This window comes from Canis lupus, chromosome 32 (assembly GCF_011100685.1).
Source record: "Canis lupus familiaris isolate Mischka breed German Shepherd chromosome 32, alternate assembly UU_Cfam_GSD_1.0, whole genome shotgun sequence".
Taxonomy (NCBI): Eukaryota; Metazoa; Chordata; class Mammalia; order Carnivora; family Canidae; genus Canis; species Canis lupus.
This window is the reverse complement of record NC_049253.1, coordinates 32,505,240-32,520,850: the sequence shown is the minus strand read 5'-3', so window position 1 is coordinate 32,520,850 and position 15,611 is coordinate 32,505,240. Positions and strand designations below refer to the sequence as shown.

Below are 15,611 nucleotides of genomic sequence, written 5' to 3'. Positions count from 1 at the left end.
CAGCCATCAGTTCAGCATATTCCTTGGCAACTGGCTAACTAAATTAGAAAGTCTTATAATGTTGCTTTGGTGTTGCGTAGTAGAACAGAAAAATGGAAACGAGGTGATCTCTTGAAGTATCTAATGGAAAAAATAAAAAGTATGGCGTAATAGGAAGCATCCCAGACTGGAATTTAGGAGACAACAGACTGTGTGTTCAGGCTCCACCCTAACGTGTTGTGTGGCAGATGGAACCTCTCTCTGGATCTCAATGCAGAAGTGAGATGCCTTGGTTGCAACCCATTTATAGTTCTGCTTAGTGATTTTTAAGCCAGATGATTTATTAGTGCTTTCTTTAAAAGAAGTGTCAGGATGTATTCAGGTTTTTTTCTGGATTTCTCATTGTTTATGCATTGGTACAGAACCCTCAAGGTATTTTTGTTTTTAAAAGATATTCTTTTTAATTTTAATTTTATTTTGTTAGACATTTAAAAAAGATTTTACTTATCTACTTGAGAGAGAGATAGAGAGAAAGAGAGAGAGCTGAGGGTGGGCAGAGGGGGAGCTGACATGGGCCTCTATCCTGAGATCAGGACCTGAGCTGAAACGAAGAGTCAGACACTTAACTGACTAAGCCACCCAGGTGCCCCCCACCAAATATTCTTGTTTTAGAGTAGTTTTAGGTTTATAACAGAGTTAGAAGGGAGGCACAGAGGCTTCCCGTATCCTCCTACCCCCATACGCACAGCCTCTCCCATTATCGACACCCCACACTAGAGTGATACATTTGTTAAAATCGATGAACCTGCATGGACACATCACAGTCACTCAAAGTCCATCCTTTACCTTAGGGTTCATTCTTAGAGTTGCCTATTCTGTGAGTCTGGACAAATGTATAATCTATCATTACAGTATCGTGCTGAGTAATTTTATTGCCCTGAAAATCCCCTGTATGCCACCTATTCATTCCTTCCCCTTAACCCCTGCCAACCATGGATCTTTTCACTATTTCCATAGTTTTGTCTTTCCCAGAACTCACACAGTTGGATTCATACAGCATGTAGTCTTTACTGGTTGGCTTCCTAAATGTGTTTTCAAACAACACCTTACCGCAGATGCAGATAGCATCCAAATTCTCCTTGCTTCTCATAGGGGCACAGAAAAGGAGAAACCCTCTCATTTCGATTCTTCATGGTCTCCAACCCCAGTTGTGTTCCCTGCTGCTGAGAAATCCTTGTATGTTCCTTTAGGCTGCTCTCAACCACCCCTCACCCAGATCCTTTAAACTCTTCTTCCTCTCACTTTTGGGGCAAATCCCTGCATGTTCTCTACATCTTACCCCTATATCTGCTTTGGGGGTATTTAGTCTATTGGTTTTTTTTCCTTTTTGTTCTGAGGTTTTAACCTGTCTTTCTTCATTGGCTCCTTCCTATGAATGTTTCAACATGTTATTTTTAAAAAGTGGGAGTCTCCATAATTAAAAAAATGCTCAACTGGGCACCTCACTTTTAGCATAGATACCATTGCTGTCAGAAAGCATGCTCTGATCCTACAGACCTAGAGTAAGGTGCTTCTCCTATGTGCTTCTTTATCATCCTGCTATTCCTGCTTGTGGATGGCATCGTACAACAGTGTTATTTTGTGTTGTCTTCTTTCTCCACAGGCTGTGAGCTATAGGAGCATAGGGATCTTATCTTCACTTATTCTTTATTGTTTCCCCAGCACCCAAAAGAGTGCCTGCCATATCGCGGGACTTTTAAAGGACTTGTGAATGAATTAATGGATTAAATAAAGAGGAAGAGATGCAGACATTACCTGTAATAATGCTAACATGCTATATCTGGTTGTACTCTGCTATCTTACCTCCACCTCCACTCCCAGAGGAATTATCGTTTCATGCTCACCTCATCACTCTGACTGGGAAAAGACATGGTGAGTGCTTTATCAAGTGACATCAGGTCAGGTCATGATCAGGTAGGAGAGGAAGGTACCATTAAGTTTTTTTTTTTTTTTTTTTTCCCAGAAGGAAAATCTCCATTCCAGGTTGCAATTGTCCTTCTATAAAAATCAGTCATTTCTTTAAATATAAAGATCCAAAGAGATGATATTTAGAGCCAATAACTGTCCAGAAGCCTGGTGCCTTATCCAAAACTTGTGAAAGCAGAAATAAGGCCAATTTTCTAGGCAATTTTCTTAGAATTTTCCCAATGTTTCCCACTTCTGGTTCAGTTGGGAATCTTGACGACAACTGTTCACCCAGAAACATTTTACGCTGCTAAGTAGAACCATGTAGAGAAATACTATACAGAAAGTGAGAAATTTTCAGTGTGAAAATCATATGAGATTTTATTTATTCTTCCAAATTTATGATGGCCCATTATTTTGCCCTTGTCATGGGATAAAGGATATTGAAAGAGAGATAGAGCAAATTCTCCTTGTGGCAATATTAATAAGGACAGAAGTAATAGAGTTCAACAGTATTATAGCACTGTTCAGAGCTTTTTACATGCCTCAACCCGTTTAATCACACTGCATTTTGAGGTTGATACTATTGTTACTGAATTTACACATGGAGAATTGAGGCAGAAAAGAACTAAAACTCTCTCCATATCACAACCAGATTTGGACCCTGGTGATACAGGTCTAGAGCTCTGCTGAAAACCACTATATTCTACCTACTTTCAGTACGAACAGTGGCCAAAGACACATTACAATTTTACTATGTAATTTGCCTATCCCACATATAGATTTAGAAAAACTTAACCCTGGAGTTAAAGAAACTATAAGGAATACAGTATATTTAAGAGATAAATGGCAATCATAGCTTTCTAATAAGATGTGTTTATTAAAACCAAAAACATTAGGTTTCTATTTTTCCAGATTGGATGCATTTTGAATTTTCGCTGTATTGCTCTATTTTAGACAACTGAGCACCATCTTTAGGACAGTTTATTTTACTTATTATTTTTTATTAAGTATTTAATTTTAATTCCAGTATGGTTAACATATAGTGTTATATTAGTTTCAGCTGTGCAATATAGTGATTCAACAATTCTTTACATTTCTCAGTGCTCATCATGATAAGTGTCCTCTTTAATCCCCTTCACCTATTTCACCCATCACCCCATCCACCTGCCCTCTGGTGACCATCTGTTTGTTCTCTATAATTAGGAGTCCATTTCTTTGTTGTTTTTTTTCTCTCTTTTTTTTCTCCTTTGAGTGTTTGTTTTGTTTCTCAAATTCCACATGAGTGAAATCATATGGTATTTGTCTTTTTCTGATTGACTGAGTTCACTTAGCATTATACTTTCTAGCTCTACCTATGTTGTTGCAAACGGGTAGATTTCATTCCTCCTTATGGTTGAATAATATTCCATCATACATACCACATCTTCTTTATCCATTCATCTATTGATGGGCACTTGCGCTTCTTCCATAGTTTGGCTATTGTATATAATGCTGCCATAAACATAGGGGTGCATATATCCCTTTGAATTAGTGATTTTTGTATTTTGGAGGTAAATATTCAGTAGTGCGATGCCTGAATCATAGGGTTATTCTATTTTTAACTTAAAAAAAGTTTATTTATTTATTAGTGATCTCTTCACTCAGTGTGGGTCTTGGATTCACAACTCCGAGATCAAGAATTGCATGCTCTTCCACCTGAGCCAAGTGGGTGCCTCAGCTATTTTTAACTTTTTGAGAAAGCTCCATACTATTTTCCACAGTGGCTGCAAGTGTTACATCCTGTATGATTCCATTCTTATAATTATAAAATGAAGGGCAAATGAGTAGTTTCCAGGGGATATTACGGTGGTGGTTACACATTAATTTCCTAGTTTTGATGGGTGCTATATTATCTTATGTAAGATGTTAACATTGAGGGACACTTGATGAAGGGTGTACAGGACTTCCTTGTACATTTCTTTGCAATTTCTTGTGGCCCTACAATTATTTATTTATTTTTTTAAAAGATTTTATTTATTTATTCATGAGAGACACACAGGAAAAGAGAGAAAGGCAGGGACACAGGCAGAGGGAGAAGCAGTCTCCATGCAGGGAGCCTAATTGCGGGACTCAATCCTGGGATTCCAGGATCATGCCCTGGGCTGAAGGCAGGTGCTAAACCACTGAGCCACCCAGGGATCCCCCTTACAATTATTTCAAAATAAACCTTAAAAAAATAAACTGCCCGGAAGACATGAACAGACATTTATCCAAAGAAGGCATACAGATGGCCAACATGACAGACACATGAAAAGATGCTCAACGCACTTGCCATCAGGGAAATACAAATCAAAACCACAATGAGATACCACCTCACACCAGTGAGAATGGAGAAAATTAACAAGATGGGAAACACCAAATGTTGGAGAGGATAGGGAGAAAGGGGAACCTTCTTGCACTGTTGGTGGGAATGTGAACTGGGGCAGCCACTCTGGAAAACTGTGTGGAGGTTCCTCAAAGAGTTAAAAATAGACCTGCCCTATGACCCAGCAATTGCGCTGCTGGGAATTTACCCCAAAGATACAGATGCAGTGAAACGCCGGGACACCTGCACCCCAATGATCATAGCAGCAATGTCCACAATAGCCAAACTGTGGAAGGAGCCTCAGTGTCCATCGAAAGAGGAATGGATAAAGAAGATGTGGTTTATGTATACAATGGAATATTACTTATCCATTTGAAATGACAAATACCCACCATTTGCTTCAACATGGATGGAACTGGAGGGTATTATGCTGAGTGAAGTAAGTCAATCGGAGAAGGACAAACATTATATGGTCTCTTTCATTTGGGGAATATAAAAAATAGTGAAAGGGAATAAGGGGAAAGGAGAGATAATGAGTGAAAATATCAGAGAGGGTGACAGAACATGAGAGACTCCTAACTCTGGAAAACGAACAAGGGGTGATGGAAGGAGGGTTGCGCAGGGGGATGGAGTGACTGGGGCATGGGCACTGAGGGGTGCACTTGACGGGATGAGCACTGGGTGTTATACTAAATGTTGGCAAATCGAACTGCAATAAAAAAATACAAAAAAAAAAAAAGAAAAGAAAAGATGCTCAACGTTACTCATCGCCAGAAAAACTGCAAATCAAAACTACAATGAAATATCACCTCACACCTGTCAGAATGGCTAAACATATAAAAAAACACAAGAAACAACAAGTGTTCATGAATATGTGGAGAAACACTGTTGTGGCAATAATTGTAGGAAATAAACATTGGTACAATCCACAGAGCTTATTCTAATTGCACCTCTAATTTTTACATGTACTTGTGTGTGTGTATGTGTGTGTGTATGTGTGTGTGTGTTACTCCATGCAGTGTTCTCACAGGTATAGGTTCATGTAACCACCACCATAATCAGGTAGTTTACCATCACTATTAAGTATGATGTTGGCTGTGAGCTTTTTGGAGATGCTCTTTAGTAGTAATGGTCATGGGGTAAGAGTTGGGTATGGTTTGTTGGAGAGAAGACAAATGACTCAATCTATGTGAAATAGAAAAGGCTTCTCTCTATTCCTAGTGTGCTTATTTAAAAAAATATCATGTATGAGTGTTGAATTTTGTTAAATGCTTTTTCTGTCAATAGATATGATCACATCATTTTTCCTCCTTAACCTATTGATATAGCAAATCACATGGATTGATTTTTGGATTTTAAAAAAAGTTATTTTATTTAAATTCAACTAATTAACATATAGTGTATTATTTGTTCCAGAGGTAGAGTTCAGTATTCATCAGTTGCATATAACACTCTGTGCTCATCACATCACGTGCCCTCCTTAATGTCCATCATCCAGTTACTCCTTCCCCCAACCACTTCCCCTCCAGCAAACCCTGTTTGTTTCCTGTAGTTAAGAGTCTCTTATGATTTGTCTCCCTCTCTGATTTCCTCTTATTTTATTTTTCCCTCCCTTCCCATACGATCCTCTGTTTTGTTTCTTAAAATCCACATATGAGTGAAATCATATATTTGTCTTTCTCTGATTTATTTAACTTAGCATAATACTCTCTAGTTCTACCCATGTTGTTGCGCATGAATAAGATTTCCTTTTTTGATGGCTGAGTAGTATTCCATTGTATATATATACCACATCTTCTTTATCCATTCATCTGTTGATGGCCATCTGGGCTCTTTCCATGGTTTGGCTATTGTGGACATTGCTGCTATAAACATTGGGGAACCAGCCTACATACCTGGAATAATTCCCACTAGGTCATAAATTAAATGAAATCAAATCAAATTATAGGATTTCATTTACTAATATTTTGTTAGGATTTTGGTGTTCAAGTTCATGACAAATATTGGGTTACATATTTCTTTTTTTGAACTATTTTTTAATGTGGTTTAGGTTTCCAGGTAATATTGGTTTCATAAAAGAAGTTGAAGGTATTCTTTCTTTTTCACTTTCCTAAAAGAGATTGTGTTAATTGGAGTTAATTTTTTAAGCATTTGGTAAAATTTGAAGAGAAAACATTGTGACTTAGAGATTTCTCTTTCAGGATTTTTAAAATTTTGAATCCAAGTTCTTTTCAGTGATTATAGGACTATTCTGGTTGCTTATTTCATATTGGCTGATTTTTGGTGGTTTGTGGGTTTTGAGGAATAGGTCCGTTTCTTTCAAGTTGTCAAATTTGTGAGAATAAAGTTGTTCATAGTATCTTAATAATGTTTAGAATACTTTTAATGGTATCCTTTTAATGGCTATAGGATCTTCTGTCAAATCCCGTTTCATATCTGTTTGTTCTCTTCTCATTGAATATTCTTGAGCTGAGCCCTTTGAGCCCTTTTTTAAAAGTTTTTGCTTGTTTTGTGTGTGTGTGTTTTTTTTAAATATTTTTTTCTCCAAATAGGCCTTAGTTCGAAGTGGAAACTTGCAATTTTAAATTGGTAAAAGGCAGATGCTGTGATTAAAATAAACTGATGAATGTAGCTGTATTCCAAAAACCAAGTGGCTAGCCTTCAGGCCATAGTCCTGTCCTTCTCCCCAAAAGGGGATTATGTCTTTTTTGGCTTACTATTTGCTATGATTCAGAGCCCAGACTGTGAAACTAATGTTAGCTTCTGAATTTTTTTTCTAGTAGAAATACAAATGGTTTCTATCTTAAGGTTAAGCTTTTATCACCCTGTAGGACACTAACAGGTTTTATACCTAATCTAACAATCTTATTCTGATATTCCCTTTCACGTGGCTACAGATACCCAGCTCCTCCAGTGCTCCCTGAACCAGTTTTCCATCCTGCTGCTCCTCTTACTGATAAACTGAGTAAGTTATTAATGTTTTATGAGAATTGAAAAAAAACTTTTGGAAAATAATACTTTTACAACCTGAGCACAAAGTTCACTCTGTCCCCTCCCTAAGAAGGTGACATTCAACAGAGATCTAGTAAGTTTCATCAGCAATAACTAAGTATTTGAGGAGATGTTACGAAACGGGGAATTATTGCAGAATACATGGGCTCTTAGCATTTGCCTGGTTTCCCTCCCTCCCTTTGCCTTCCTTCTCTCTTTCTCATTTTTTTCCCCCAGAATAGTGACCTTCTCTCTCCACTTCCAGATATAAATTCTGTCTTTTCTACAAAGTAGCTCAGTTGAACGAGGGCCTATAAACTAACGTGATCTTTCCTTTCTATAGAGCTGCGAACTCTTAATTTTTTTCTCCTGCTATATAAGGAAATTGCTTTTTGAAATAAATTATTCATTAGGTTGTATATTTTTCATTCTACTCCTTCATAATTGAGGTGTTTCAATGAGCAGGTATTTGGGAGAGGAACAGGTTTTTTGTTTTTTGTTTTTTTCTCTGTAAATTTAATTGTTCTAGCAGTGGTTGAAACAGCTTTTCTCTGTTATTTTTTTCTCTTCTAAAATTTTCTTCAGTATTTTTTGTTTGTTTCTATATCAGTTATACAATGACCTACTCAGCCTCTTTCCTTTTCAATAATCTTACCTATATGATCTGCAGTCAATACGTTATTTAGTGAGAAGGAGTGGTTACCACTTCTGGAATTCTGCTCACTGTGCACATGTGTGAATTCACAAGCATTCAAACTCTACACAGTGAGGCATTTAAACACTGGGTGTGTTTTTTCCCCAAACTTCCAATGACAGTTCTTTAAAAATATGTATTATTCTAGGAACAAGCAATTTCTAAAGTGATATTTTTATGCCATACATTGCTTGAAAGTCCTAGCTGTGCCTGCTTGTGTGGATAGCCACTGTCTAATGAGAACTTTAATATGGTAATACTCTATATTAAAGAGAAGATCTTAATAAGAATAAGCTCTTACTCCATATATTTATTTGGTTCAGCAGTATTTTCAGGTCCCTGCTCTGTGTGAAGCATAGTATTAGAGAATGGAGTCAAAGCTGAAGCGGGAGGCAAAGTTGGTAGCCAGAAAATATTCATTGAAAGTTTCTGGATGTTGATTTGGTTCATGAGAGCACTCTATTTTGATCATTATAGGATTACTTTGTTATCTTCAATTAAGCTTGTGTTTATCAGATATTCTTTTCAATGTTTTTGATGGTAGAAAGGATTAAAAAAAAGACATGGGACCCAGATGTCAACTGTAGTCACCTTGTCTATGAGATTATATAAAATATAGACTTTCCAATATTCTGTGAGAAGCTCGGCACTTTGTCATGATTTTAGCAAATTCCTATAAGTTTATATTATCAAACTCACTTTTGACTATCATCCTGGCCTCTCTGAATGTTCGATTTCATGAATATTAAATCTTCTACACCTTTTTCTGCCAATGACAAATATGGACCCTGGCCCCTTTTCATGGATTTTTCCTCAAATAACTCTCACGGGGAACTTGTATTGATAGCAGAATGTATTAAAGGTTTTAGAATGTCGGAAGGGGCTTATAGCTCAGAGGCACGAACAGCCTATTTTTTAAAATCCTTTAGATATCCTGGTTAATCAGCTTCTTAGGTAGGCCCCAGACACCTGCCAGTTTGCCCAGCTTCCTTATCTCTCTCCCTTTCTCTTCCCTTTTCTCTTCTTCTTGCTCTACAGGCTTCTCAAATATGCCCTATTTTTTCCAGCTGAGAGAATCTTTTCACTTTCTCCAGCCAATCCTTAATCTCGGGGTCTTATTTTTTACATGTTAGTAGGCAATTCAAAGTGTTTCCTTACATAAAGACATTTTTTTTTTTTCCCGAAGTAACACCTTGGTGACAAACATTAAAATAATAGTCTTTCTCCTTGCTTTACATAAATCTTGATAAATTGTAACCTGGTTCTCATCTTTTCCTTCTTCTTGAACGCCTATTTCCTTTTCTGTGGTATTTCCAAGGTTCCAAGTTCCTCTGGTGCTTAGAATTCCAATTGTAAGCCAATAGAGCATGGTGGAAACCATGAACGAGAACAAGCAAAGCCTATGAATATTTTTAATACTTCCCTAGGAAAACATACAATGCTCTCTATGATTTTTGGTATAGGTCACCATGTAGATCATTGGCAAGCAAAATGACAATTCCATACCAAAAGTTTAGTCTAAGAAGGATGATTATTTAAATGTTTATGTTATTGTAGCTCTGAACAAAAGATTCCAAGATTGTGAATCAGAGCATAGCAACACAAACTACCTCACCTCACCTTTCCTCTTCCAAAAAGGACTACCTTAACCTCTTGCCACCCTATATGAAACCCTGCTTCCTTACTTGTAAGAATAAGAACATGATGAGATTAATGGATTTTCACCAGGTAGGATTTAGTTTTACTTTAAAAGTTACTATAAAAAGTTAATTTGTAGAAAACTAAAGTTTTAACACATGCAAGAATGCTTAAACAGCTATTACTTTATTAAAAAGAGTAATAAAAGATCAATTAAAATCAATTTAGAAGTTAATTTAACTGTTATTTCCCTATTCAACAGATTTGCATGAAAGTTTGAAAAAACAGGTAGTGATAAGCCTTAGAATTAAAAAAATTATTTACATTCAATTAATTAAGCCTTAGAATTTAATTTAGGGTGAGTCTGCTGGTGATATATTCCCTGTTTTGTTAGTCTGAAAATGTTTTATTTATTTATTTATTATTTATTTATTTATTTATTTATTTATTTATTTAAAAAATAGCTTTATTGAGATATAACTGACATACAATAAACAGGAAATATTTGAAGTGTACACATTAGGAAGTTTTGTCATATGCATACAGATGTGAAACTATCACAATAAAAAATAGTGGACACATTCATAGCCCCTACCTTCTTCCTGCCCCTTGGTAATCCCTCTATCTTTCTCACTGCCCCAACCACCAATCATCTTTTTGTTACTAGAGATTAATTTGCATGAAAATATTTTTTTTTCATTTTTGAAGGTCATTTTTGCTGTGTATAGAACTCTAGATTTTGAGTTATTTCTTTTCAGAAATTTGAAATTACTCTCCATGGCCTCCAGGTTTCCATCAAGAGGTCATCCCTCAGTCTATTTATGGCTCTGTAATCTTTTTCCTTTTTCTTTTCAGCTTTATTGAAGTGTAATTGACAAAAATCATATATATTTAAGGTATATCATCTGATGTTTTGAGATATATATATATATATATATATATATATATATATATATATATATATAAAGATTTTTAAAAAAGACTTATTTGAGATAGGGAGAACACAAGAACATTCCCTGCTGAACAGGGGAGCCTGATGCTGGGCTGATCCCAGAACCCTGAGATCATGACCTGAGCTGAAGGCAGATGCTTAACTGGCTTCACCACCCAGGTACCCCAATATACGTTTTTAAATAATCACCACAGTCAAATTCATCATCTTATGTTGTTGACATTTTTTGTGTGTATCCTAAGAATCTTAAGATTTATTTACTCTCACCAAATTTTAAGTATACGACATAGTGTTGTTTAATATAGTCACCATACTGTACATCAGATCTCTAGAACTTATTTATCTTGCATAACTGAAACTTTGTACCCTTTGATCAATATCTAACCCTGGAAACCATCATTTTTCTCTATGCTTCCATGAATTTGATTTTTTTAGGCTCTCTATATAAGTAAGATCATGCAGTGTTTATCTTTCTTTGTGTGGCTTATTTCCGTTAGTGTAGTACCCTCAAGGTCCATCCATATTCTTGCAAATGAAAGAATTTCTTTCTTTTTTTAAGGCAGAATAATACTCCATGGTGTGTGTGTGTGTGTATATATATATATATATTCCTTATCCATTCATCTGCCAACAGACATTTAGGTTGTTTCCATATCTTGGCTATTATTACTAATGTTACAAGGAATATGAGATTGTATAGTACTGATTTATTTATTTATTTATTTGGATAACCCAGAAGTGGGATTGTTGGATCACAGGGAGTTCTGTTTTTAATTTTTTTGAGGAACCTCCATACTGTTTTCCATAATGACTGTACCAGTTTATGTTCCCAAAAATAATGTACAAGGTTTCCCTTTTCTCCATATCCTTACCAACATTTATTATCATTTGTCTTTATGACAATAGCCATTTTAACAGATGTGAAGTGATATCTCATAGTTTCAATTTGCATTTCTATGATAATTAATGATGTTGAGTACCTTATCATTTTCACCTGTTGGCCTTTTATATGTTTTCTTTTGAGAAATGTCTTGAGATCTTTTGCCCATTTTAGAATTGGATTATGTATTTGCTATTGAATTGGTTGAGTTCCTTATATAGTTTGAATATTAATCCCTTATTAGATGTGTGGTTTGCAAATATTTTCTTTCATTTCATAGCTTGCCTTTTCACTGTTGATTATTGCCTTTGCCGTGAAGAAACTTTTTAGTTAGATGCAATCCTATTTATCTATTTTTGCTTTTGTGGCTTGTACTTTTGGGGTCATATCCTAAAAAAACATTGCCCAGCCCAATCTCAAGGAGCTTTTTCCTTATGTTATTTTTTAGTAGTTTTACTGTTTCAGGTCTTACATTTAATCTGGACATTACTTTGGGTAGTGTGGACATCTTAATATTAATTCTTCCAATTCTAACACATGGGCTGTCTTTCCATTTATTTGAGTCTTCTTTTGTTTCCTCCATCAATGCTTTACAATTTTCAGTGTATAAGTTTTTCTTTTTATAATATATTTATATTTTTAAAATATCTTAATGAACAAGGAAAATACTCCTGTGACTATGAGCCAGTTCAAGAAATATAACTTGGTCAGCCAACTCAGAGACAAGGCTAATGTGTGCTCACTTCAGCAGCACATGTATTAAGATTGGAACGACATAGAGAAGACTAGCATGGCCCCTGCGCAAGGATGACACACAATTCGTGAAGCATTCCATAAAAAAAAGAAAAAGGAAAAAACAAAAAAGAAACAAGCTGACATATTCATTAAGTCCAGTAGGCAAAGTACCTGGACCCACAATTGTTGTAGGGTTCAAGAAAATAATTTCTTTTAAGATATTTTGATTTATTTTAGGGGCTCATGAAGATGCTTTAATTTTTTTAAGAAAAAAAGGGAAATGTTTTAGCACACAACATTAATATATGAATGTATTTACCTTTATAACAACATAGTCATAAGTTATAACTTATGAAAGTTTTTATGGTAATAGGAAAATGGGAAGGCAAAAAGTTCCTCAGGCCCACTAACATCATATTGTGTTCTTGCTCACAAGCATCCTAATCACTATCTCCTTACTCTCAAAAGTAATCAATATCTTAATTTTTATTATAATCTCTCATTACATTTATTTATTTATTTATTTATTTATTTATTTATCTATTTATTTATTTATCTATTTATTTATTCATTCATTTATTTGAGTTGGGGGGGCTGGAGATAGAATGGGAGAGGGAAAGAGACAGGCAGAGGGAGCATCTGAAGCAGATTCCATGCCCCCAGCACAGATCCTGGCATGGGGCTTGATCTCATGACCCTGAAGTCATGACCTGATCTGAAATCTAGAGTTGGTTACTCAACTGACTGAGCCACCCAGATGCCCCTCATTGTATTTCTTTATATCTTTATTACTCCAGTATGCATCCCTAAATACTAGTTTTATCTGGCATGTAAAAATCTGTTATAAATTTAATTTCTTTACTTGGTAGGTGATTCTTTCATCTCTTATTTTATCCAACGTTGATTTGTTGAAAAATTGAGTCCTGTGACCTATAGTTTTCCACTTTCTGGCTCTTGTTCATTGCATACTCAAGGGTCAGTTTAGTTTTCTTCTGTGTTCTATATTTTCTGTAAATGGTCAGCTGGATCCAGAGGTTTGATCCTAATTTGAGTTTAATCCCTTTGGCAATATTATGTAAGTGGTGTGGTGTTCCTTCAGGAAGCACCTCATGTCAGGTTGCCTTTCCTTTTGTGCTGTTGGAAGCCCACTAGTCCTCAATTATACCAATTCTTATGTTAATGTTTCTCTGCTTATTTTGATTTTCTGAAGCTGACTATCCATTGATTCCTCAGGAGGGATTCATGAGCACACTGTTCTCTGAGTTCCTAATATTGTTAACGTTTTATATGTGCCATTTATACTTGAAAATCATTTTTTTTATATAAAATTTTTAGTTCACATTTTCTCTCCTAAGTGTTGTGATGGTTAATTTTTGTGTCAATTTGACTGGGCCATGATGCCTAGATATATTATCAAGCATTATTCTGGATGTTTCTGTATGGGTGTTTTTGATTTAGATTAACATTTATATCAGTGGAATTTGAGTGAAGCAGATTGCTCTTCATAATGTAAATGGACCTCACCCAATTAGTTGAAGACCTAAATAAAACAAAAGACCGACGTTTTCCAAACAAAAGGGAATTCTGCAGCACTCGAATTGCAATGTTGGCTCTTCTCTAGTCTCTAGCTTGCTGGTCTACCCTGCAGAGTTTAGACTTGCCAGCCTCCATAGTTGCATGAACCAATTCCTTAAAATAAGTTTTCTCTCTCTCTACACTTCTAGAGAACTCTGGCTAATACAAGTGTCTTAAATATATTACTCAGACTTATTTTTGTAATGAGGCTTGATGTTAAAATGTCTGAAAATCTTATTTTCTCTCCCCTGGGTGTCATTTTCTCCTTTTTCCAGATCCCTAAAGGGATTTCTTTTAAGCTTAGGGCTCAAGTTTGTACATGTTCTGATAGATTTATACCTAAGTATTTAATTTTTTTTGGAACTATTGTAAATGTTACTCATTTTAAATTTCATTTTCCAATTGTACATTGCTAATATATAGAAATATGATTAATTTTTGTTTGTTGACCTTGTATGCTATAATCCTACAAAACATTTTAGTTGTAGGGGGTTTATTAAACTAAACTTTTTAGGGTTTTTTTTTTTGGCATATTCTACATAGACAATCATAGTATTTGTTAATAAAGACAGTTTTATTTCTTCTTTTTAAATCTATATGACTTTTATTTATTTTTCCTTTTATTCACTAGCTAAAACTCTATATGTTGAGTAGGAATGATGAGATTGGACATTGTTGCCTTGCTCCCAATCTTAAGGGAAAACAGTCTTTCAACATTAAATATGATGTTTAGTGTAGTTTTTGTGTTTTTGTTTTGTTCTTTTTTTTTTTTTTTGGCAGATATCTCTTTTTAAAAAAATTTTTTTTTAATTTTTATTTATTTATGATAGTCACACAGGGAGAGAGAGAGAGAGAGAGAGAGAGAGGCAGAGACATAGGCAGAGGGAGAAGCAGGCTCCATGCACCGGGAGCCCGACGTGGGATTCAATCCCAGGTCTCCAGGATCGCGCCCTGGGCCAAAGGTGGGCGCCAAACCGCTGCGCCACCCAGGGATCCCTATATCTCTTTTCAGATTGAGGATCAGGTTTTTTCTATATCCTCGTTTGCTACAATTTTTATCAGAAATGGATGTTGAGATTTGTCAAATCCTTTTTCTGCATTAATTGATATGATCATACATTTTTGTTTAGAGTGTTAATATGGCAAATTAGAATGATTGATTTTCAAATATTGAACCACCTGTGCATCCCTTTGATAAACTCCAAATGGTTTTGGGGTATGATTTTTTTTTAATATTGCAGGGTTAAATTATTAATTTTTTGATAACTTTTGTATTCATGAGGAATCTTGTTCTGTGGTTTTCTTTTGTACTTTAGTTTTGGTATCAAGGGTTTTAATTTACATTTATTTTATTAGAAAATATAGCATAGTAATCATGGCAGTTACACATTTAAAAATCTATAATATTTTCCATTGTCTAATAGAGTAAGTCTATAATAACTTTGATAGTATTCTATCTCACATCAGATTTTTTAACGTAGGGCAGCCCGGGTGGCTCAGTGGTTTAGTGCCGCCTTCAGCCCGGGGTGTGATCCTGGAGACCTTGGATCGAGTCCCGCATTGGGCTCCCTGCATGGAGCCTGTTTCTCCCTCTGCCTGTGTCTCTGCCTCTCTCTCTCTGTGTCTGCCATGAATAAATAAATAAAATCTTTATTTAAAAAAATTTTTTTTAATGTATATGTCTTAGTCTGTAAACTTTTCTATTCCTGTCACTTGTACCCTTTCTGCTACTTCAGTTTCCAGGTCTATGATGTCCTGATATCCTGCTTGCAGTTCCCCAAGCATGCCAGACTGTGACAGTCTCAGTTTTTTCACTAACCGTTCTTGTAAGACCAGGAATATCCTATTTCAAATC

General features: G+C 35.5%; 1 non-coding gene across 1 annotated transcript; it reads left to right on the top strand.

Annotated features, from left to right (window-relative positions):
- Positions 1-12,181: 12,181 nt before the first annotated feature.
- LOC119867256 lies at positions 12,182-12,287 on the top strand. The gene has a single exon (XR_005382991.1). It is a non-coding gene; the product is annotated as a U6 spliceosomal RNA (small nuclear RNA).
- The last annotated feature ends 3,324 nt before the right edge of the window (positions 12,288-15,611 follow it).